The sequence below is a fragment of the Musca autumnalis genome, unplaced genomic scaffold (genome assembly GCF_047663935.1).
Source record: "Musca autumnalis isolate F117 unplaced genomic scaffold, ASM4766393v1 scaffold_30, whole genome shotgun sequence".
Lineage (NCBI taxonomy): Eukaryota > Metazoa > Arthropoda > Insecta > Diptera > Muscidae > Musca > Musca autumnalis.
The window spans coordinates 562-24,557 of record NW_027411867.1 but is presented as its reverse complement, the minus strand read 5'-3'; the positions used below and the strand labels follow the sequence as shown (position 1 = coordinate 24,557).

The following is a 23,996-nucleotide window of genomic DNA, read 5'->3' as shown; positions in this document are numbered from 1 at the left end:
TTTCTTTGAATATACATATATGAACAAATTATGAAACGACTATTGACGGGATGCGAAACTCGTCTAACGTAGCTATGTAGCTAAATTTCGCAGTAAATAATTGATTGAAGTTTTGTTTTATAATAACGCTTGTATTAAAGCAAAGCTGATGTGTATGTGTACCCAATATTGTATTTTTATTACAAATTTATACATTCAAAGAAATATTTACACATATAACCGACTTCAAAATACGATACCAAAAAATCTTATACATAAAAATTTATATATATAAATTTATATATATTGTATTTTTATTACAAATTTATACATTCAAAGAAATATTTACACATATAACCGACTTCAAAATGCGATACCAAAAAATCTTATACATAATTACATATATCGAAAGATTGTGTTCACCTTTATGGCATACGGCAGGCCAATCTTTTTATAACCTTTACTGCCAATTGTATTGAAGTAAATAGGAACACTTAGTTTCCTTACATTTGTGAAAGTACTAAGCTCTTCCCCGACTATAAGGCATATACTTGGAGGAGTAGAATATCTTTACTGTTGAAAATCATAATAACGTCTCGAAGTAATGGTCCTAGACTTATATCTACTAATATTTACCAAAATGAATACCTCGGCGAGCTGAGTCGATCTGGGTATGTGTGTCCGTCTCTCCGTCCATCGTTTGATCGGCTCGTCACCAAATTTTGGGTGTTGATGGGGATCCCGGAAGGGAAGAAGCCTATTGGTTTTGGTGAACAAGTCAACGCTTTCTTCCAAAGCGAATATCTCAGCTTCTTTAAGGGTATACAAAAAGCAGAACCTGACAATGAAAGTAGAAAAGATCACCTTTCTATCGATGTAAAGTAAGTTGTCGCTGTTGGTCAAACTACGAATATATAGCAATAGTCGCTAACGAAACCCAATTTTTGTGATTTTAATTATAATGACAAATATCGCAGCATTTAAGAGCATAGCCTGTACCCCACCTTCTCCGAAATTCATACAATATACATTACCACGGTAAACTTTGAGAATTTTCGAAATCGGTTCATACCTCTGGTGACGTTGGGATATCCCAATTTCCAATTTATAGAATTTTATTTACATATCAGATATTTCTGCTTCTGTTTAAAATATTCCAAAGGGAGAGCTTGATAATGAATCTAAACCATCTGAGCTTTAAATTAATACAAAATGTGGCATTTATGGTAAAATATCGAAGTTATTGCAAAAGGCGCTAAACTATCATAATTTTTATATTTTGATATATCTACTTTAATGACAAATATCTCTACTTCTATTTAGTGTATTAAAGACATGTAAAATGCTAATTAAGAATACCAGCAGTCAAACAGTCTACAGTAGTCAAATATTAAATTAAGTATTAATTATATTGGTTCAGTTCGCCTTAAGTCATTTGGTATGAAAACCAGATAGGTGAAAACTTTAGTCAAACTTCATTTAAATACTACACGTTGTGCGATATAGTTATTTGCTGTTTGCTCGACTTTGTCATTAGTAGGCCTGATGAAAAAATGTTATCTTTCACGACTTTCTTTTAAATGGTTTCAAATGCTGATGAAAAGATCGGATCTTTCACGCCTTTCTTTGAATATACATATATGAACAAATTATGAAACGACTACTGACGGGATGCGAAACTCGTCTAACGTAGCTATGTAGCTAAATTTCGCAGTAAATAATTGATTGAAGTTTTGTTTTATAATAACGCTTGTATTAAGGCAAAGCTGATGTGTATGTGTACCCAATATTGTATTTTTATTACAAATTTATACATTCAAAGAAATATTTACACATATAACCGACTTCAAAATACGATACCAAAAAATCTTATACATAAAAATTTATATATATAAATTTATATATATTGTATTTTTATTACAAATTTATACATTCAAAGAAATATTTACACATATAACCGACTTCAAAATGCGATACCAAAAAATCTTATACAAGTTAGACCTACGAGAGCTTAGGTCTGACAAAAAATTAAGATCGTCTAGATCCTAATTAAGATCTTCTAGATCTTGTACGCGTTACTTTGTCGAAAAAGGACCGCGGACCCTTTTAAAACCTGAGTTCAATTATCAAAATTGAACTTAAGTGACACTTATCAAAAGTTTCGCCGCTCCCGAATTAAAAAAACCGTTTGTTGGTAAAAGAGTGAAGTTAATGTTGTGTTACAATCATAAACTAGATTACAAATATTTGCTTATTTGACATTATGATTTTCCATGAAATCATGTCACTTAGCTTTTTATAATTTGTTGTTACCAAATTCTATTAAATTTGTCTGCACGCGTCGAGCGTTGCATTGGTTGACCGGAAATTGCATTTCTTGGGTTTATTGAAATCGGACAGACGAAATGTCTGCAAAGCGGTTTCATTGAGTTGGCTGCTTTTGCAACGGAAGTGTATTTTCTGATTTATTAAAATAATTAATTGGAATTTAATATTTGGGGCAGATGAATGTCTGCAATGTGCTTTTGCAACGGAAGTGTATTTTCTGATTTATTAAAATAATTAATTGGAATTTAATATTTGGGGCAGATGAATGTCTGCAATGTAGTTTAATTGGAATTGAGTTTAACAGAGTATGCAACTTTATAGTTGCTGAGCTTTAGTTTTATTAGGTAAAACAACATATTATGTGTTAACTCCTCCCCCTTTAAAAACGATTGTCCTCAATCGTTAGAAATATGGTAGGTCATCCACTTTTTGTGGCCCTGGTACTTGAACTGTGTTTTGAGTGATTGGGAGGATCTGTGTTAACCCGTGACTAGGGGCAATTGTATGAAAGACTACGTTTTGTCGTTTTTTCATGAAAAACCCAGTTATCAATAGACATATAGCAAAAATTGAAAATAGAGAGAAAATTGTATATTTGGTAACAACTGCTTCTGACTTGAGTTCATGGATGGACTTAGTATTATTAATATGCAAATGGTTTAACATTTCCAATGATAAAAGATTTATAAATTCATCTTCGACAGGCGTTTGTTGTATTGCTGGTGGATTAATTCTTGATAATGGAGCTTCTAAATTTTTGTACAATTTGTCATTAATGCGTAACGTTGCATTGTGGAATTCTATCAAAAATGTTCCATTTAAAGTCTTGTTATTTACTGTTCCACTGAAATCATTAAGAAAAATGACACCGGGTGAAATATTTTCTATCGGAGGAATATGATACGCGTTAGTTATTGGACAGGATGATTTCGATCCGTGTAGTAACGGTGGGATGCAAGTATCGTTGGAAATATTTACCAATTGGTCATTTTGACAAAATTTTACATGTTTTGTTACAACGCATTTGCTTTTTACGCCAAATATACTGTTATTTTTTATAATTTCATTAAACTTAGTACTTATAATTCTATTATTTCTTTTTACAGGTCTGATTAAAAAATTATGGAATATTCCTTTGCTAGTTAGAGGGATTACAATAATATATAAAAGTTTTTTCTGATTGTACAATACTTTAATTTTTGCAAATTCTAGGGCTTCTTCTATTGATGTAATAATAATGTTATCTTCTTTTATTTTTTCGAATGCAATTTTCATTTCTTCTTTATTTAACAAAAATGAGTTTACAATATTTTGTTTTGCCCATTGCATTGCGAATTTAATATTAGTTAGTTCTTCTTTTGTGAATCTAAGTTTTATCTGCATGCTGAGTGCAGCTTCATTTACATAGTTAGTATCTTGTTTTACTACTTTTGATATTTGATTTGTAATTTGGGTAAGGTTTTGTAATCTCTCTGTGAAAATATCATTTATGATTATTTGTTGATTATTATTTCGGATTGTTTGGTCTAAATCATTTTTAATCAATTCAAAATCGTCGTGATCTGGAGATCCCGCGATATATTTCCAGGCTGTGCCTATCATATTAATGGCTCTTTTTTTCCTGTATGCTTCTACTGGCTCTATGGATTCGAGGATACCGTGTATTTGTGATATTTCGTGCGTAAGGAGTGGGAAAAAAGGATTGGATTTAGGTATGGCTTGTGTTATTTTCCATTGTATGTCATTAACGAGGTTCCTGTATCTGTCTATGTCTATGATGTGGATAATGTTAAATGTTCCATCCTGTACTTTAGCTGGACCATTGTGAATTGGTACAAGATATGACTGTGTGAAGTTAAAAACATGCATGTTGATTTCTGAAGAGGTGCAAAGAAATGCTAGGGTTCTGTAAAAAGAAATATAAAGAAGGTCTCAGTTTTTAATGTTGCTTTTATGTACTACTTTTCCTGATTCTGTAAGAATAGTTGTAGAATGGTTTTCATTTACTATCTCTTTTTTAAATCTTGGAGACAATTTGGTCCCTAGACGCTTATGGATTTTTACATAAATTTCGTCACCTGGGTCAAATTGTTTGATTGGTTCCCGATTTTTATTATGGGTTTTAAGGTCAGCTACCTGTTTGTCTCGTAATCTTTGGATATTATCTTGTCTTGCTTTATCATACATTTCGGGGTCTATGCTAACTCGTCGTCCGAAAAATACCTCGAGTGGTCTTTGTCCTGTTGTGCTATGTATAGTATAATTGTATTCGTAAATTGCTCTGTCCAATAGTTCAAGAAACGTAGGGTATGTCCGTTCAGTTCGAAGGCAACGCATAATTTCAGCTAGGGTTGAGTGAAATCGCTCAACCTGACCGTTCACGACACTCGCGTATGGTGGAGCTTTGTAGATTTCTATTTCCAATTGGTCTTGTAACATAAAAATTATTGATGCCGAATTAAAGGATTTCTCATTGTCAAAAACTATAATTTTTGGAACACCGAATAAAAATACTAATTCTCGTAAAGGTTCTCTTATATCTTCAATGGCTTTTGACTTAATAATTCTACCCTGCGCGTATTTTGAAAATTTATCCAATGCTGTGAGGACAAGTTTATTCTCCGTTTTAACGTGAAGGATTTCTCCAGGATATGAAGGTATTGGTGTTTCCCTTAGTTCAGGCTTCGGTGGATGCCTGTCGTATTTGTTTTCTTTGCAAACAGTACATTGCTTTACGATCTTGTTAATTTTATTGTTCATACTGGGAAAATAATATTTTTCGAGAATCTGTATTTTATTTTCTCTGACATTTCTATGAGCTCTTTTGTGTGTGTTTATAATTATTTCATCCTGTTGGTTACTACCTTTAATATCTTCAACTTGGAGGTTCGTAAATTTAATGCGGTATTTTGCAAAGTGCTGTGGGAAAATTTCTTGAATTTTTCCCATTAATGTCTCGGGTGCTTTGATGCCATTGATTACAGAGGGATTTAAGTAATTTTTCAGAATTTGGATTAACTGATCAGGGGTATAATCTATTCCTGGAAGTATATGCCTGTGGATGGTTGGGAATACTATATCGAACTGATAGGAGTTTGTTGCACTAGGGTCAAAGATCATCTGATTCTTAAAAACGTTTATTGGTGCTTCGACACTATAAATAAGGTTATGTGAGGAACTATCGTCACTATGTGTCATTTCCGACATAGAATTAACTTGCGATACTTCAGGCACTCTGGATAGGGCATCTGCCACTACGTTACTTTTTCCTGGTTTATAAAAAAGCTCGTATTCGTATTCTTCCAATATGGCTTTCCATCGCTTCATCTTGTTATTATTATTTTTATTACTGAGAGCGTAGGTGAGTGGCTGGTGGTCTGTGTATATTTTTACTTTTGCTGTTCCATATAAAAAATGCCTAAGACTGTCAAGGGCCCAGACGATAGCAAGCATTTCCTTTTCGTTCGCCGCGTAATGCTCTTCTGCCTTATGCAGAGTTCTTGATATAAAGGTAATGGGCTTGTCTCCTTGAGACAAAACTGCTCCGAGAGCATAATCTGACGCATCAGTTGTTAGCTCGAAGGGATTGTCATAATTTGGATAGTACAACAACGTATCTCTTGATAGTAGAGAATTTTTTATCTTTGTAAATTCTTCCTCCTCTTCGGTATTAAATTTTATAGAAATTTTAGACGACTGTTTTTTTGATATTCGACCCTCTTCACCTCTCAAAAGTGACGTCAGTGGTTTTGCCAATTTTGCAAAATCTCTTATAAAACGGCGATAATATCCCGCAAGGCCTAGGAAGGATCGAAGTTCTTTAATAGTTCTGGGTTGGGGAAAGTTTGCAATGGCTTCAACTTTTTTTGGGTTTGTTTTTATACCTGCCTCGGATATTATAAATCCGAGAAATTCCACTTCTTGTTTAAAAAAATGACACTTGTCCAATTGGACTTTCATATTTGCTTCTTCTAATGTTTTGAAAACATTATGAATATCACGAATATGGTCCTCTTCGGATTTGCTGTATATAACTATGTCATCGATATATACGTAGCATATTCTCCCTATATGTTCGCGGAGAATATCATCGAGAGCTCGTTGAAATATCGACGGGGCATTTTTTAAACCAAATGGTAAGCGAGTGAACTCGTATTTGCCATTATTAATAGAAAATGCAGTTTTTTCCACATCAGAGTCTTTTAACGGAATTTGATGGAAGCCGCTTTTTAAATCCAACACAGAAAAGAATTTGCTATTTCCTAACTTCCCTAAAATATCGGATATTTCAGGAATCGGATATCTATCTGAGATTGTGACAGAATTTAGTTTCCTATAGTCTATTACCATCCTGTATTGTTTATTCCCTTGGGAGTCAGGCTTTTTATCAACTATCCATACAGGTGAATTGTATGGTGATCTTGATGGTTGTATGATTCCATTGTTTAGCAACTTTTCCACTTGCATCTCGACTTCACGTTTTAATGAAGCCGGATAAGGGTAAAATTTGGTATACACTGGAGAATCATTTGATGTACGGATCTCTCCAACTACCTTAGTTGTGTAGGTTAATTTCTCGTCTGGCTCTGCGAAGAGCTTAGAGAATTTATTTATTAAGAGATTCATGGCTTCCATTTGCCTAGGGTTCATATGGTCGTCAAGTAATTTTATAGTATTTACACTTTGGCTAACATGTTGTTTAAGTCGAACCTTGCTATGCTGGCGAACGATCATATAATTTTTATTTGTGTAAATGACTGCGTCTAAGGCTTTTAGACTGTCATTACCTAGAATGCCATGGAAAGATTTTAGACTAGGCATTAAGTAGAATTTAAGTTTATCATCTAATTTGAAAAGGTTTATGTACGTGTGTGATATAATTTTTACATCGCCTGCTACAGATTTTGCGAAAAACGGAATTTTGTTTGGGATTATTTTTTTTTCTAAGTCCGGTTGGATGTAATTTTTACTAGATCCTGTGTCAATTAAAATTTTTAAGATTTTTCCGCTCTCCGTTCGACATTCAAAATATGGAAGCGAAGAGCTTGCCATTCTAAAAAATGAATGTCATCAAGCTCCAAATCTGTTTCATTGTCTGATATATTACTTTCAGAATAAGGGTCATAGGAATAGTTTTCCTGATCTTGGTCGTAATTTTGTGACGTTTCTTGTTCTGTAAAATAATCCTCATAACTAATGTTGTCGGGCTCGAACGTATCTGGTGTATCTGTATTTATATGGAATGTTCGTTGTGCCTTCGGTGGACTAACGTTATGGTTTGACGATGGATTAGGGGGTCTTTTACCTAGGAATTGATGTTGATGTGGTCTATTTGAATAATTGATTTGCTGTGAACGAATACTACGATCGACATCCATTGGTTCCGCTGGCTTTGTTGCCGTTGGGCGTGGTGGAGGCTGTTTCGGGTGGCCGAAACTTGGTGTACCAATATTGTAATTATTGTTCATTTTAGGAAGATTATGTGGGTTAGGTATGTAGGCTGTGCTTGGGTGGAACTCTTGTTTGTTCTTTTGAAAATTATATTTCTGGGTCGGAGATGTTTGATGATGGCTTTTTTTAATTGGCTGAATATTTTGATTTTGGGCATGATTAGTGCGGAATTTCTGGTTTTCCAGTTTGAGGCACAAATGAAGTGCCTGGGGTAAATCCGCAGGTTCTCTCATTCCTAGAAATCTTGGTAGATCCCCATTTAATCCTCTTACAAATGTATCGAGGGCTTTATTTCGATAAGTTTGTGTTAGTAGACTTAGAGCCTCATTTCCAGCCTCTAATCCTCCTAGTTTGTTTAGTATCAAAGATAAATGTGAATAAACTGCCTGATAAAATTCTTGAACCGTTGAGTTTCCTTGAATTAGACCTGTCATTTGGTATTCTAACGTTGATACATCTCGTTTGTCGGCGTAGTGTAAGGTAAGGCACTTGGAAATTGCTGGCCAATCTAAAGGAGTGTTGTACGACTCTAGTGCTATGTCTGCATTACCTACAATTTTATTCCTAATTATGTTCAAAATACCATAGTATTTCGGAGTACCTTTCAGATTTCCATAGATTTTTAAAATTCTTTCCACACTTTTTCTCCAGGAGTTGAACTCTCCTGGTTTTCCCGAGAATTCCCTTAGACATTTAACAATGTCAGGGATTTTGTCTAAATCTCCTATATTGCCTAAATGTTCCGCGTCGATAGATTGGTCTACCGTGCTTGTATGAATGGCGTGCGGGTTTAACGCAGCCTGTATCTGGTTATTAACAATTTCGAGAATAAGATTTTTAAGGTCTGTCAAGGTTATTTGTCCTTCGTTCCTGTTAGGTTGTGTTGGGGGATGTGAAGGATTTGGGGGGGGGGGACATTTAGGATGGGTGGTCGCACTAAATTATTGGGATTTGCCATCTTAATAAGAAGCTAATTTTGCCAAGTACAAATTTAGGATGTTTCACAGAGATTTTTATTGTTTATTTTAAGATGAATCGACTATTTTCTTTTTCTTATTTTTCAGAGAGGGCTTGAGATTGTATTAATTCAAATATATATGGTTTCTATTTCTATATCTATTATTGTAAATAGTAATTATATCTTACGATAATAACAGCAAAGTTGTCATCTTGGGACTGTGGGTATATAGTGGGCTTCGCTTCAATATCTCGGCTTCTTAGATTTCTTCCCTTCCTTCAATATTTGGCTTATTGTGGCACTGCCTCGTTTTAATATCTCGGCTTATTAGATTTCTTTTCACTTTTTAATAGTTGGCTTATTGTGGCACTGCCTCGCTTCAATGTCTCAGCTTTTTTAATATTTCGATTATTGTGGTACTTTAGATTTGTTTCCACTTTTCACACTTTTTACTTTTTAGTTTAGGTTTTTGTTTTCAATGTTTTTGTTCTTTAAAACATTTACTTTTTGCAATTTTTTTATTTTTACTTTTTAATAAAGGTTTCGCTTTTTTTTTAATGTGTTTATTTATTAGATGTTTTTTTTTTTAAGTGTTCACTTTTTTTTGCACTTTTTGTACTTTTTAGTGAAGGTTTTGCTTTTTCAAAGTTTTTTTCTAATTATTAGATGTTTTCTTTTTAATGTTCACTATCATTTATTTTCACTGGTGAAGCGGTTTGCGTTCAACGCGTCCCTTTCCTTAAGTACTCGGGGGCCTCTTTCTTCACACATTTTTTTTAATTTTGCTCGGGCGCCAGTTAGACCTACGAGAGCTTAGGTCTGAAAAAAAATTAAGATCGTCTAGATCCTAATTAAGATTTTCTAGATCTTGTACGCGTTACTTTGTCGAAAAAGGACCGCGGACCCTTTTAAAACCGGAGTTCAATTATCAAAATTGAACTTAAGTGACACTTATCAAAAGTTTCGCCGCTCCCGAATTAAAAAAAACCGTTTGTTGATTTAAGACGACTTTATTCACTGACAGTTGGTAAAAGAGTGAAGTTAATGTTGTGTTACAATCATAAACTAGATTACAAATATTTGCTTATTTGACATTATGATTTTCCATGAAATCATGTCACTTAGCTTTTAATAATTTGTTGTTACCAAATTCTATTAAATTTGTCTGCACGCGTCGAGCGTTGCATTGGTTGACCGGAAATTGCATTTCTTGGGTTTATTGAAATCGGACAGACGAAATGTCTGCAAAGCGGTTTCATTGAGTTGGCTGCTTTTGCAACGGAAGTGTATTTTCTGATTTATTAAAATAATTAATTGGAATTTAATATTTGGGGCAGATGAATGTCTGCAATGTGCTTTTGCAACGGAAGTGTATTTTCTGATTTATTAAAATAATTAATTGGAATTTAATATTTGGGGCAGATGAATGTCTGCAATGTAGTTTAATTGGAATTGAGTTTAACAGAGTATGCAACTTTATTGTTGCTGAGCTTTAGTTTTATTAGGTAAAACAACATATTATGTGTTAACTTACATAATTACATATATCGAAAGATTGTGTTCACCTTTATAAAAAATATACATACTTTTATAAAAAATACTTGAACAAAACTAAAGGAGGTCCAAGTAGTGGATAACGAGAAATTCGGGCGATATGTAGTGGTAATAAAGAGTGAACATGCCATTATTTGGATTATGGCATACGAAAAGTAAATATGCTTAACTGTTCATTAGTTAATTAATAGCAAAAACAAGTATGAATGACGTTCAATTCGGCCGGCCAATCTTTTATACGATTTACTCCCAATTGTATTGTAGTAAATAGGAACACTTAGTTTCCTTACGTTTGTGAAAGTACTAAGCTCTTCCACGACGATAAAGCATATACCTTGGAGGAGTAGAATATCGTTACTGTTGAAAATCAATATAACGCGTCGAAATAATGGTCCTAGATTTATATGTACTAATATATACCAAATGAATATTTCGGCGAGCTAAGTCGATCTGGGTATGTGTTTCCATCTCTCCGTCCATCTGTCCATCTTTTGATCGGATCGTCATCAAATTTTGGATGTTGATGGGGATACCGGATGGGAAGAAGCCTATTGATTTTGGTGATGGTCGGATAACATTAAGGGGTAGGAATGGGCAAAAAACTTTTTTGGTAAAAAAGTCGACGTTTTTTTCCAAAGCGAATATCTCAGCTTTTTGTAAGAGGTATACCAAAAGCAGAACCTAACAATGAAAGTAGAAAATATCACCTCTCTAACGATGTAAAGGGAAGTTGTCGCTGTTGGTCAAACTACGAATATATAGCAATAGTCGCTAACGACACCCAATTTTTGTGATTTTAATTATAATGATAAACATCACATCATTTAAGAGCAAAGCCTGTAGCCCACCTCCTCCGAAATTCATACTATATACTTTACCACGGTAAACATTGAGAATTTTCGAAACCGGTTCATACCTCTGGTGACGTTGGGATACCCCAATTTCCAATTTATGGAATTTTATTTACATGTCAGATATTTCTGCTTCTGTTTAACATATTCCAAGTAGAGAGCTTGATAGTGAATCTAAACCATCTGAGCTTTAAATTAATACAAAATGTGACATTTATGGTAAAATATCGATGTTATTGCAAAAGGCACTAAACTATAATAATTTTAATTTTTTGATGTTTCTACAAATGACAAATATCTCTGCTTCTATTTAGTGTATTAAAGACATGTAAAATGCTAATTACGAATACCAGCAGTCAAACAGTCTACAGTAGTCAAATATTAAATTAAGTATTAATTATATTGGTTCAGTTCGCCTTAAGTCATTTGGTATGAAAACCAGATAGGTGAAAACTTTAGTCAAACTTCATTTAAATACTACACGATGTGCGATATAGTTATTTGCTGTTTGCTCGACTTTGTCATTAGTAGGCCTGATGAAAAAATGTTACCTTTCACGACTTTCTTTTAAATGGTTTCAAATGCTGATGAAAAGATCGGATCTTTCACGCCTTTCTTTGAATATACATATATGAACAAATTATGAAACGACTATTGACGGGATGCGAAACTCGTCTAACGTAGCTATGTAGCTAAATTTCGCAGTAAATAATTGATTGAAGTTTTGTTTTATAATAACGCTTGTATTAAAGCAAAGCTGATGTGTATGTGTACCCAATATTGTATTTTTATTACAAATGTATACATTCAAAGAAATATTTACACATATAACCGACTTCAAAATACGATACCAAAAAATCTTATACATAAAAATTTATATATATAAATTTATATATATTGTATTTTTATTACAAATTTATACATTCAAAGAAATATTTACACATATAACCGACTTCAAAATGCGATACCAAAAAATCTTATACATAATTACATATATCGAAAGATTGTGTTCACCTTTATGGCATACGAAAAGTAAATATGCTTAACTGTTCATTAGTTAATTAATAGCAAAAACAATTATGAATGACGTTCAATTCGGCCGGCCAATCTTTTTATACGCTTTACTCCCAATTATATTGTAGTAAATAGGAACACTTAGTTTCCTTACGTTTGTGAAAGTACTAAGCTCTTCCACGACGATAAAGCATATACCTTGGAGGAGTAGAATATCGTTACTGTTGAAAATCAATATAACGCGTCGAAATAATGGTCCTAGATTTATATGTACTAATATATACCAAATGAATATTTCGGCGAGCTAAGTCGATCTGGGTATGTGTTTCCATCTCTCCGTCTGTCCATCTTTTGATCGGATCGTCACCAAAATTTTGGGTGTTGATGGGGATACCGGATGGGAAGAAGCCTATTGATTTTGTTGATGGTCGGATAACATTAAGGGGTAGGAATGGGCAAAAAACTTTTTTGGTAAAAAAGTCGACGTTTTTTTCCAAAGCGAATATCTCAGCTTTTTGTAAGAGGTATACCAAAAGCAGAACCTAACAATGAAAGTAGAAAATATCACCTCTCTAACGATGTAAAGGGAAGTTGTCGCTGTTGGTCAAACTACGAATATATAGCAATAGTCGCTAACGACACCCAATTTTTGTGATTTTAATTATAATGATAAATATCACATCATTTAAGAGTAAAGCCTGTAGCCCACCTCCTCCGAAATTCATACTATATGCTTTACCACGGTAAACATTGAGAATTTTCGAAACCGGTTCATACCTCTGGTGACGTTGGGATACCCCAATTTCCAATTTATGGAATTTTATTTACATGTCAGATATTTCTGCTTCTGTTCAACATATTCCAAGTAGAGAGCTTGTTGAATGTAATTTCTGATTGTTCAATGTATTATCCCTTTTTTAATTCTTTTACTTTAATTTTAATAGTTAAGAAATATTTCTTATAAAATGAATTATAAATTGAAGTCATATTCTAATCACCCTGTAATTATTGTAATACAACATTGAATTCATTTCCAATATCAAGTCCACTAATGTGGCAACATTATAACATATTTTATCCGTGCTTTTGTTCCTTTTTTCTTCCGATGTTGCCTGTGGGCAACACATGTATTTTATTCTTTCTTTCTGGATTGACACTCGGCGGAACAAGAGCTCGGATCACATCTCTACATTTTTCTTCTATCATCAATAAAACTATGTAAGTTTAACATTGAATTCGCTGTGATTCCCTTTATTGTTGAACGAAACCTGTAAGTAAATCGGACCTGAGTCCAATTGCCTTAGCAATCCCATAAAGAAACCTTAGTTTCACTTCTACAATTGTGCATGCCAATATTATAAGCGATAACATTGGCATATAAGTATCTTACTAACGCAGTGGTAAGTAAGAAACTTTCTTCTCTTTATGTTATAGGCGCTATAACATTCTTCATGGTCCTTCGAGAATTCTCTAAACCAACCTATAGAATTACTATCCGCTTATTTCCCTGAGGAAAATCATTTATTTCATAAAAAATTGTGAAATAAATTACATGAAACTTGCATGTATCTATCTATCATTGCTACTGAACGATTGTACAATTTATCGTCACGCAATTCTATCATTCGTTTGCCATCACCTGTTAGTACGGCAACACGATCAGCATTATTGTGAATTATCACAGTTTGACATTTGCATCAATTCTTGGGTAGACATTTATTAAATTGCAAACGGAAAAAATTACTAGAAAGCAGAACAAAATTGTTAGTGATAAAAGATTAAAACCCAAAAACAAAAGAAAAAAATCTTTATAAATCAGTGCTAAAAACACATAAGTGGATTTTTTAAGTTGTGTGAGCAAAAGGGTGTTTTGCAATTTGCAAGCAAAATACAACAACACAGAAAAACCTAACCTTAATCACAAGAGGAAAACGTGTAAATTAATTCCAACAACTTTCCTTCGCGTATAATAATAACGCATTCCAACAATTTCAGGAAAAAGATTTCTTTCAACACATTCAGAAGTAATACATATTGCCGAATTTTCACAAAACGCCTGGGTGATATTTATTTGCAACAAAGATAGCTTCAGTAAAACAGTGACCAACCAAAGTGGACACTATTGCCACAAACCACTTTTACAACAGGCCAAACGGCAAGAAGACATCACTTCCAAAAGTATAGAACAAACGGAGTGGTTTCAAATCACCCAACACCGTAAATTTGGGGAGCCATTCCATCAGAGTTTTGAGAGTAAACATCATCGAAAACTCTCCCGTTTTCTCAAATATATTTAACTAAAAACTAGCTCGTTCTCCAAACAACATTGGCTAACCAAAAAACATCAAGCAACACTAAGTTTAGTAGCCATCGAAATTCTGAAGCAGAAGCCAACTGTGTTAAAGCGTGTTCCTCCTTCATTGCGTACAAGACGTCACATCATTGATAGATATTTTCTTTGAAGTTCATACGGCAGCATATTGCTGAAAAAGAGTTTCCTGGAAATACAATTAGGTACGAGAACTCCATTTCATTCTGCTGTGTTACAGCCTTTCACACAAAAAATTTCTTTACCACAAATTCAGCGTAATTGGGGAATCGTTTCTACGCTGATTGTCCACAGTCATTTTACAACAAAGCCCAGCTGTTTCAGATCGTTTTTATAGAGAATTAGTCACAGTTCCCATAGACTAATTTGCAGCCATATCTTTGCTCAAATAATTAAAAATTCAATTGAACATAGACACGGAGTTTGTACAAATCCTCTTCATCACGGCGAAATACAAACAACCCACAACATCTAAGAGAAAACCACAGATTTGCGTGAGTACACATTTCAATAACATTTCTATTTATCTCTTAAAAGTCTCGTTTTCCATCGACCTCAGTGCACTTGAGTTTACACAACACCTAGCATAGTCAAATATACTACATTTGGTTAAGGGAAAGCACATATTATAGTAAAGATAAGCGTGGATATCTTTAACCAATTCCAATTTTGGCTATCTTGTTTTTACATCCACGTCAGTGTATCTGACGTTCCAAACCAACCAGCAAAGTTAACTCAGGACAAGTATTGTTGAACAAAAGCACAACGACCAACAGAATTCGCTAACGCAGTTCAATTTACGGAGCTCTACCCTTATTTAAATTTACGTGAGTACCAATAATCCTTATATCTCTTATAAGTATTTTTTGATTGTGAATATACAACATCCAGATTAGATAAATAGAGACATACAAAAAAGTCTTCACAACATTTGAGAGCCTCTTTGCAGAAACAATAGATAAAAAGATAGTTTGTTGCTCACATTCTCGGAAGATTATATTGTCAACATTACCATCTCACAATTTAACCACAGCAACATTGTGAGTCATTGAAGTTTACATAGTCCTACAATTATACCATCAAATTTAAACGGCAACATCACCAAAACTACGCAGCAACATTGCTTTTAAAAAACATTTGTCCACAGTCGATAACACCGGAATTCGTTTACCCCAACAAAACATCATCGAATTTATCTCAGAGAACTGCATTATCACCTTACTTGTACATTGCAACACAATTAGAAAGAAGAACCATATACTCACATTGTTGCCAAACAAACACATCAAAGAGATCTGTAGCAGCAGTCATAACCAGCAACATTGTTTCAACTTCAATCTCAAACAACATATCGCTATTAAGAGACCTGAGTACTTGCTACTAAGTCATACTAGCAGGTAAAATAACATTACATGAAAATCGAAAATCGTAAGTCAAATATCTCTTAATATTTTAAACTCATCAATAATATACATCATCATCAACATTATACTTCTCTTACATCAACAATATTTAAAAATTTATTCCAACCTACTTTGGCTTGACAGATTAAACATAAAAAACTAATCGTCAGATACAAAAAATATCTTTTTACAATAACGATTATCTCTGTCTCAAAATCAAAATAAAACTTTTACAATTAAAAAGAAAAGTGCAAATCTTAATCTCTTTGGGTGAAGTTCGCTTCATTTTAAATCATCGACATATTAATGTCCGCAATTTTAATTTGAAAAATATAAACGTGTGACTTATTAAAGACTTAAAATAGGGGTGAGCACGCCTGTGTGCTTGGACAAATTTTGAAAACGTACTCTTAGTTTTTTGTCAACCATAAACAATTAAAAGTTTATGCAATTTTTTATTTAAATTTTTTAATAATCTGAATTGTGGACGATTTTAGGCAACATTAATGTTTAAAAAATGTTGAAATAAGTAATGAAACATCAAGAAAAATTAAATATTAATTCTCTCTTAAATTTGCCTCTCTTTCGATTTTGCTCAGCTCTGTTTAAACAGTACTTCTGTTTAAACATTTTGAAGTTAAGAGTGAATGGTCAAGGAGAATTAAATATCATTTTCTCTTAAACAACTTCTCTTTTTGGTTCCTCTCACCACTGGTTTACAGTGCAGAAGCTGTTCTCTGAGTCTGTCCGTATAAAATAAATAAACAAATGACGATAAGAAATTGTTATTATTGTTTGGTTTGAATATTCCCTGGTTGTTTTGCAATTATTTCTCTGCTGTTCTAGCATTATTGAATTAAAACAGAAAAATATCAAGTCGCAGATAATTGTTGTTTTATAAATCAACTGGTCACTCGATTTTTTTTGTGAAACATATTGAATTTGGGAGAACATCCACTGTTGAATTCTCTGAATGAAATATTATCCGAGTTCGCAAGAATTAAAATAACTCTTTTCAAAGGGAAATAATTTTGTTTTTGGTTCACTCCTACAGTTTCTCCCGATTCTCATCTACTTTCTCGCAACGAATACCATAATTTTTTCCCCCTCTTTTGTTCACAGCATATGCCAAAGCATATATTGAAACTGAACAATTATTGATTAAAATCTGTTAAGAGCTAAATATTAAAAACATTTTCAATTCGCATTTGCTGCATCTCGTGTAGTATTTGTCTCTCTAATCAAAATGGACGCTCTTAAAAGCGAATTCATTTTCGATTCAGATGATTTGATTATGTTTACCTCATCTCTTGACAAAATTCCAGAAAGTGAGCATACAGATTCTTCATTAGAAGTTGTTTTACAAGATCTTAGTGAAAGATGGGCCAATGTTCAAAAATCCTACAGAAAGGTTTTTACTAGTAAGAGTAAAGAAATCGATGAAGAGTTTCAGGCATCTGCTCAAGAAAAGTACTCCACATGTACTAAATCGTTTCACTTATGTAAAGCTAAATTGCTTGATTTGCAAAAAACTTTGGTGTTTCCTCTCGAAAGTAGTTCTACACCAACTCCCTATCAAGAGAATAATTTTGCCTGCATTAAAGTTCCACCCTGTGACACAGAAATATTTCATGGCGGATATGAGGAATGGCCCTCGTTCCGAGATATGTTCACAGCGGTATATATCGATCATCCCAAACTCCCATCAGTTCAAAAGTTATATCATTTAAGGCTTAAAGTTAAAGGTGAAGCCGCCGGAATTGTGCGAAAATATAAATTATGTGGGGATAACTTTTCTTTAGCTTGGGAAGCGCTCAGAGCTCGTTACGAAAACAAAAGAATCTTGGTAGATAATCAACTTAGAATTTTGTTTAACCTGAAAGAAATCAATTCTGAAAGCAGCGACTCCTTGCAACGAATTCAGACCACGATAAACGATTGTTTAGCGGCTCTTCAAGCGCAAAAAATTTCCACTAAAGACTGGGATCCCATCCTAGTATATTTGTGCTCAACAAAACTTCCACATGATACCCTATCTCTCTGGGAACAGTCGCTTAAGTCGCATAGAGAGCTTCCCCAATGGCAACAAATGAATGAATTTCTATCTAATAGGTATGAAGTTGTTGAATGGTTCGAGAAACAGCTCTAAGAAAAGTTTAGACATCAATTCGTTTCAAACCGAGAGTACCGTACAAATCAAATGCAAACTCTGCAACGATGCCCACGCGCTTAGAAACTGCTCAAAATTTCTTGAATTGAATCCCACACAACGTAACCAGTTTGTTTCCCAGAACAAAATATGTCTCAATTGTTTATCTTACAAGCACTTAAGGAAAGACTGCAAGAGCAGGTTTGTTTGCATGGAATGCAAAAGAAATCTCCACACTTTGTTACACTTTAATACCACAAAAACTCAAGAAAATTCTCAAAAATCAACTCAAAATTCGAATTTCGTTAGCGCATTGGTACAAAATGTCATTGAAGATATGCCTCAAAATTATTCTCAATTTCCAAACTCATCAACTCATCAAACAACCTCTCATATGGTAACTGATAAAAACGACTTATCGGTAGAAAATACTTTATTGCCAACAGCGATTGTTTCTATCCTCCACAATGGGGAAACTTTCGTTTCCAAAGGCTTACAACAGCGCCTTCTTTTACCCACAGAGAAACAAAATTTCCAAATAAGGGGTTTAGGAGGACATATAGTGGCAAATTCCAACCATTTGTGTACTGTTTCGCTCTTTTCGGATCTTCACAATCGCGACGTCGAGACGAAAGCGATTGTCGTAAATAAAATAACTCGCCTTTTGCCTAGCTTCTTTCTCCCTAAAGCACATTTAACGTTTGAGGAATTAGACAAGCTAGATTTAGCAGATCCCAATTTCCACTCTCCAAGTCATGTCGACTTACTACTAGGAAGTAACGTAATTCCTAGATTGTTACTCGATGGAGTAAAAGAAATTGCCTCCTCATTGGTCGCCCAAGCTACAATATTTGGTTGGATTATTAGTGGCCCAGTTCCAATAAAAACAGTATCCTCCTTCTCTATTCAAGCTTCTGAAGTTTCAGACATTTCTCTCTCACAACAACTCCGAAAATTTTGGGAGCAAGAAGAAATCCCAAAAAACAGGTCGCTGTCCGCTAGTGACGAATTTTGCGAATCCCTATTTCAAAAGACTACAGTGCGAAACTCTGAAGGTCGCTATATTGTACGTCTACCTTTCAAAGAAAATTATAGAACGGAATCTCCTATTTCACCGTCAAGAACTCAGGCATTAATGCAATACGTTAGAATGGAGCAAACTCTAAAAAATAAGCCCGAAATCTCCAAGGCCTATAATGACGTTCTGCAAGAATACGTAACCCTTAATCACATGCAAACAACAACTTCAGAAGAAACAATGTCATCAGGTTCTTGTAATTCTTTCTATTTACCACACCATGCGGTTATAAGACCTCAGAGTGTTAGTACGAAGCTTCGAGTTGTATTTAATGCATCTAAAAAGACTCATTCCGGAAATTCTCTTAACGATATTTTGCATGTAGGTCCCACACTTCAATCCGATTTGTTGACACTGATTTTGCGCTGGCGTTTTTACAAATACGTATTCAATGGGGATATCGAGAAAATGTATCGACAGATACTGGTTCACCCGAAGACTCCAATTTCCAAAGAATTCTCTGGCGTCCTTCTCCCACTTCCCCCATAACTGACTATGCTTTAAAAACAGTAACATTTGGAGTAAATTGCGCTCCTTACCTGGATTCAGATGATTTGATTATGTTTACCTCATCTCTTGACAAAATTCCAGAAAGTGAGCATACAGATTCTTCATTAGAAGTTGTTTTACAAGATCTTAGTGAAAGATGGGCCAATGTTCAAAAATCCTACAGAAAGGTTTTTACTAGTAAGAGTAAAGAAATCGATGAAGAGTTTCAGGCATCTGCTCAAGAAAAGTACTCCACATGTACTAAATCGTTTCACTTATGTAAAGCTAAATTGCTTGATTTGCAAAAAACTTTGGTGTTTCCTCTCGAAAGTAGTTCTACACCAACTCCCTATCAAGAGAATAATTTTGCCTGCATTAAAGTTCCACCCTGTGACACAGAAATATTTCATGGCGGATATGAGGAATGGCCCTCGTTCCGAGATATGTTCACAGCGGTATATATCGATCATCCCAAACTCCCATCAGTTCAAAAGTTATATCATTTAAGGCTTAAAGTTAAAGGTGAAGCCGCCGGAATTGTGCGAAAATATAAATTATGTGGGGATAACTTTTCTTTAGCTTGGGAAGCGCTCAGAGCTCGTTACGAAAACAAAAGAATCTTGGTAGATAATCAACTTAGGATTTTGTTTAACCTGAAAGAAATCAATTCTGAAAGCAGCGACTCCTTGCAACGAATTCAGACCACGATAAACGATTGTTTAGCGGCTCTTCAAGCGCAAAAAATTTCCACTAAAGACTGGGATCCCATCCTAGTATATTTGTGCTCAACAAAACTTCCACATGATACCCTATCTCTCTGGGAACAGTCGCTTAAGTCGCATAGAGAGCTTCCCCAATGGCAACAAATGAATGAATTTCTATCTAATAGGTATGAAGTTGTTGAATGGTTCGAGAAACAGCTCTAAGAAAAGTTTAGACATCAATTCGTTTCAAACCGAGAGTACCGTACAAATCAAATGCAAACTCTGCAACGATGCCCACGCGCTTAGAAACTGCTCAAAATTTCTTGAATTGAATCCCACACAACGTAACCAGTTTGTTTCCCAGAACAAAATATGTCTCAATTGTTTATCTTACAAGCACTTAAGGAAAGACTGCAAGAGCAGGTTTGTTTGCATGGAATGCAAAAGAAATCTCCACACTTTGTTACACTTTAATACCACAAAAACTCAAGAAAATTCTCAAAAATCAACTCAAAATTCGAATTTCGTTAGCGCATTGGTACAAAATGTCATTGAAGATATGCCTCAAAATTATTCTCAATTTCCAAACTCATCAACTCATCAAACAACCTCTCATATGGTAACTGATAAAAACGACTTATCGGTAGAAAATACTTTATTGCCAACAGCGATTGTTTCTATCCTCCACAATGGGGAAACTTTCGTTTCCAAAGGCTTACAACAGCGCCTTCTTTTACCCACAGAGAAACAAAATTTCCAAATAAGGGGTTTAGGAGGACATATAGTGGCAAATTCCAACCATTTGTGTACTGTTTCGCTCTTTTCGGATCTTCACAATCGCGACGTCGAGACGAAAGCGATTGTCGTAAATAAAATAACTCGCCTTTTGCCTAGCTTCTTTCTCCCTAAAGCACATTTAACGTTTGAGGAATTAGACAAGCTAAATTTAGCAGATCCCAATTTCCACTCTCCAAGTCATGTCGACTTACTACTAGGAAGTAACGTAATTCCTAGATTGTTACTCGATGGAGTAAAAGAAATTGCCTCCTCATTGGTCGCCCAAGCTACAATATTTGGTTGGATTATTAGTGGCCCAGTTCCAATAAAAACAGTATCCTCCTTCTCTATTCAAGCTTCTGAAGTTTCAGACATTTCTCTCTCACAACAACTCCGAAAATTTTGGGAGCAAGAAGAAATCCCAAAAAACAGGTCGCTGTCCGCTAGTGACGAATTTTGCGAATCCCTATTTCAAAAGACTACAGTGCGAAACTCTGAAGGTCGCTATATTGTACGTCTACCTTTCAAAGAAAATTATAGAACGGAATCTCCTATTTCACCGTCAAGAACTCAGGCATTAATGCAATACGTTAGAATGGAGCAAACTCTAAAAAATAAGCCCGAAATCTCCAAGGCCTATAATGACGTTCTGCAAGAATACGTAACCCTTAATCACATGCAAACAACAACTTCAGAAGAAACAATGTCATCAGGTTCTTGTAATTCTTTCTATTTACCACACCATGCGGTTATAAGACCTCAGAGTGTTAGTACGAAGCTTCGAGTTGTATTTAATGCATCTAAAAAGACTCATTCCGGAAATTCTCTTAACGATATTTTGCATGTAGGTCCCACACTTCAATCCGATTTGTTGACACTGATTTTGCGCTGGCGTTTTTACAAATACGTATTCAATGGGGATATCGAGAAAATGTATCGACAGATACTGGTTCACCCGAAGACTCCAATTTCCAAAGAATTCTCTGGCGTCCTTCTCCCACTTCCCCCATAACTGACTATGCTTTAAAAACAGTAACATTTGGAGTAAATTGCGCTCCTTACCTGGCTATGCGAACTCTAATTCAATTAGCACAGGATTCAAAAGGATTATATCCCCAAGCTGCTCAGATTATTAAGAAGGAAATGTATGTTGACGACGTCTTATCTGGAGCTAACAATCCAGAAGCAGCAATCGATTCATTATCCCAATTAATTAAGATGTTAACATCAGCCGGGTTTCCCTTGAAAAAAATTACTTCCAACTACCCAGAAATTCTGAACTCTGTTCCGGATGAATATATCCTGGACTCAAAATTCCTAAAATTTTATGAAACAAGCGGTACAAAGACATTAGGAGTTCAATGGAATGCTATGCAGGATATGTTCTCCTACAAGGTCGATCCCCCACCACCAGCTACTACAATCTCTAAACGCCAAATACTATCAATAGTTTCAAAAATGTTTGATCCAGCCGGTTGGATATCTCCTATCATAGTAGTAGCAAAAATCATGTTACAGCAATTGTGGATCGAAGGAACACAATGGGACGAAAATGTAAAACCACACACATTGCAAAAGTGGAATCAATTTTCTAAATCATTAGCTGATATTTCTCACATCCAATCCCTCGTTGGATAAACTTTTCGCCTACTTGTCTCTCCCAAATCCATGGATTTTGTGATGCCTCCGAAAAGGCTTATTGTGCTGCGATCTATCTTAGGGTAATGATGGGAAGCTCTATCTATTCACAACTACTTGTATCAAAAACAAAAGTAGCCCCAATTGATCCCGTAAGTCTTCCACGTTTAGAGCTATGTAGAGATGTACTACTTTCTCAATTAGTTAAACACATTACGGTTGGATTACCATTGCATAACTATGATCTTTATCTCTGGAGCGATTCCTCTATAACTTTAAGCTGGTTAGAAAAACCTCCTCATACATGGAAAACTTATGTGGCAAATAGGGTTGCAAAAATCATAAGAAATGTTGGTAATATTTCCTGGCGTCATGTGCGAACACACGATAACCCAGCAGACCTGGGATCGCGTGGTTGTACACCAGCGGAACTCCTTAATAATTCTCTTTGGTGGCATGGCCCAATTTGGCTTCGTAGTCCTCCCGAAGAATGGCCTCGTTCCATCGAAATCAACGAAAATGCTCCCGAAGCTCGTAAAATAGATGTTTTTCATACTTTAGATAATGATGAAGATCTTCTTAAACGATTTTCCCGATGGGATAAAGCAATTCGAGTTATTGCCTACGTATTTAGGTTTTATAAAATTGCACGGAAAATTGCAAAATACACATCTCTCAGTATATCACATGAAGAATTCAAAGAAATAAAACATCTTATCATTCGAATGTCCCAGAAACAACATTACAATCAAGAATACTCAAGCCTCATCAAATCTAATAAAGTGCACAAGAAAAGCTCCCTATTCCCTCTCAATCCTTTTATCGATGAAGTAGGTATTATTCGCGTGAATGGAAGAATTACAAACTCCAATCTCTCATATAACGAAAGTCACCCAATAATTCTACACAAAGATTCTCTATATAGCATATTATACTTGAACTTCATCCACAACGCCTTGCTTCATGCGGAAAACAGTCTAATGCTAAGAACAGTTCGCGAAGAGTATTATATCTCTAGACTGAGATCATCTATCAAAAAATGCATAAGAAACTGTAAAATATGTACTATCTACAAACAAAGAATGCAAACTCAAATAATGGCGGCTCTTCCCTCAGAGCGAAGTACCTTCTCACTCCCATTCTCGTTCACTGGTTTAGATTTTGCTTTCTCTACAAAGACGTCAAATATACGACAAGCCGTATACCAAAAAAGTTACGTCTGCGTATTCGTCTGCTTTAGTACCAAAGCAATTCACTTAGAACTGTGCTCAAGTCTATCGTCTGATTCGTTTTT

At 34.7% G+C, this 23,996-nt stretch overlaps 2 long non-coding RNA genes across 3 annotated transcripts; one reads left to right on the top strand and one right to left on the bottom strand.

Annotated features, from left to right (window-relative positions):
* Positions 1–3,555: 3,555 nt before the first annotated feature.
* Positions 3,556–11,922, bottom strand: LOC141400502 (uncharacterized). 2 transcript variants are annotated; one of them, XR_012412131.1, is made up of 2 exons: positions 11,673–11,922; positions 3,556–9,535 (listed from the first exon to the last, which is right to left on the bottom strand). It is a non-coding gene; the product is annotated as an uncharacterized lncRNA (long non-coding RNA). The 2 variants fall into 2 exon arrangements; XR_012412132.1 differs by having other exon boundaries at positions 3,556–10,604; positions 11,673–11,721.
* A 1,943-nt stretch (positions 11,923–13,865) lies between these two features.
* On the top strand, positions 13,866–15,772 carry LOC141400498 (uncharacterized). The gene is made up of 4 exons (XR_012412130.1): positions 13,866–14,068; positions 14,131–14,958; positions 15,024–15,291; positions 15,356–15,772. It is a non-coding gene; the product is annotated as an uncharacterized lncRNA (long non-coding RNA).
* The last annotated feature ends 8,224 nt before the right edge of the window (positions 15,773–23,996 follow it).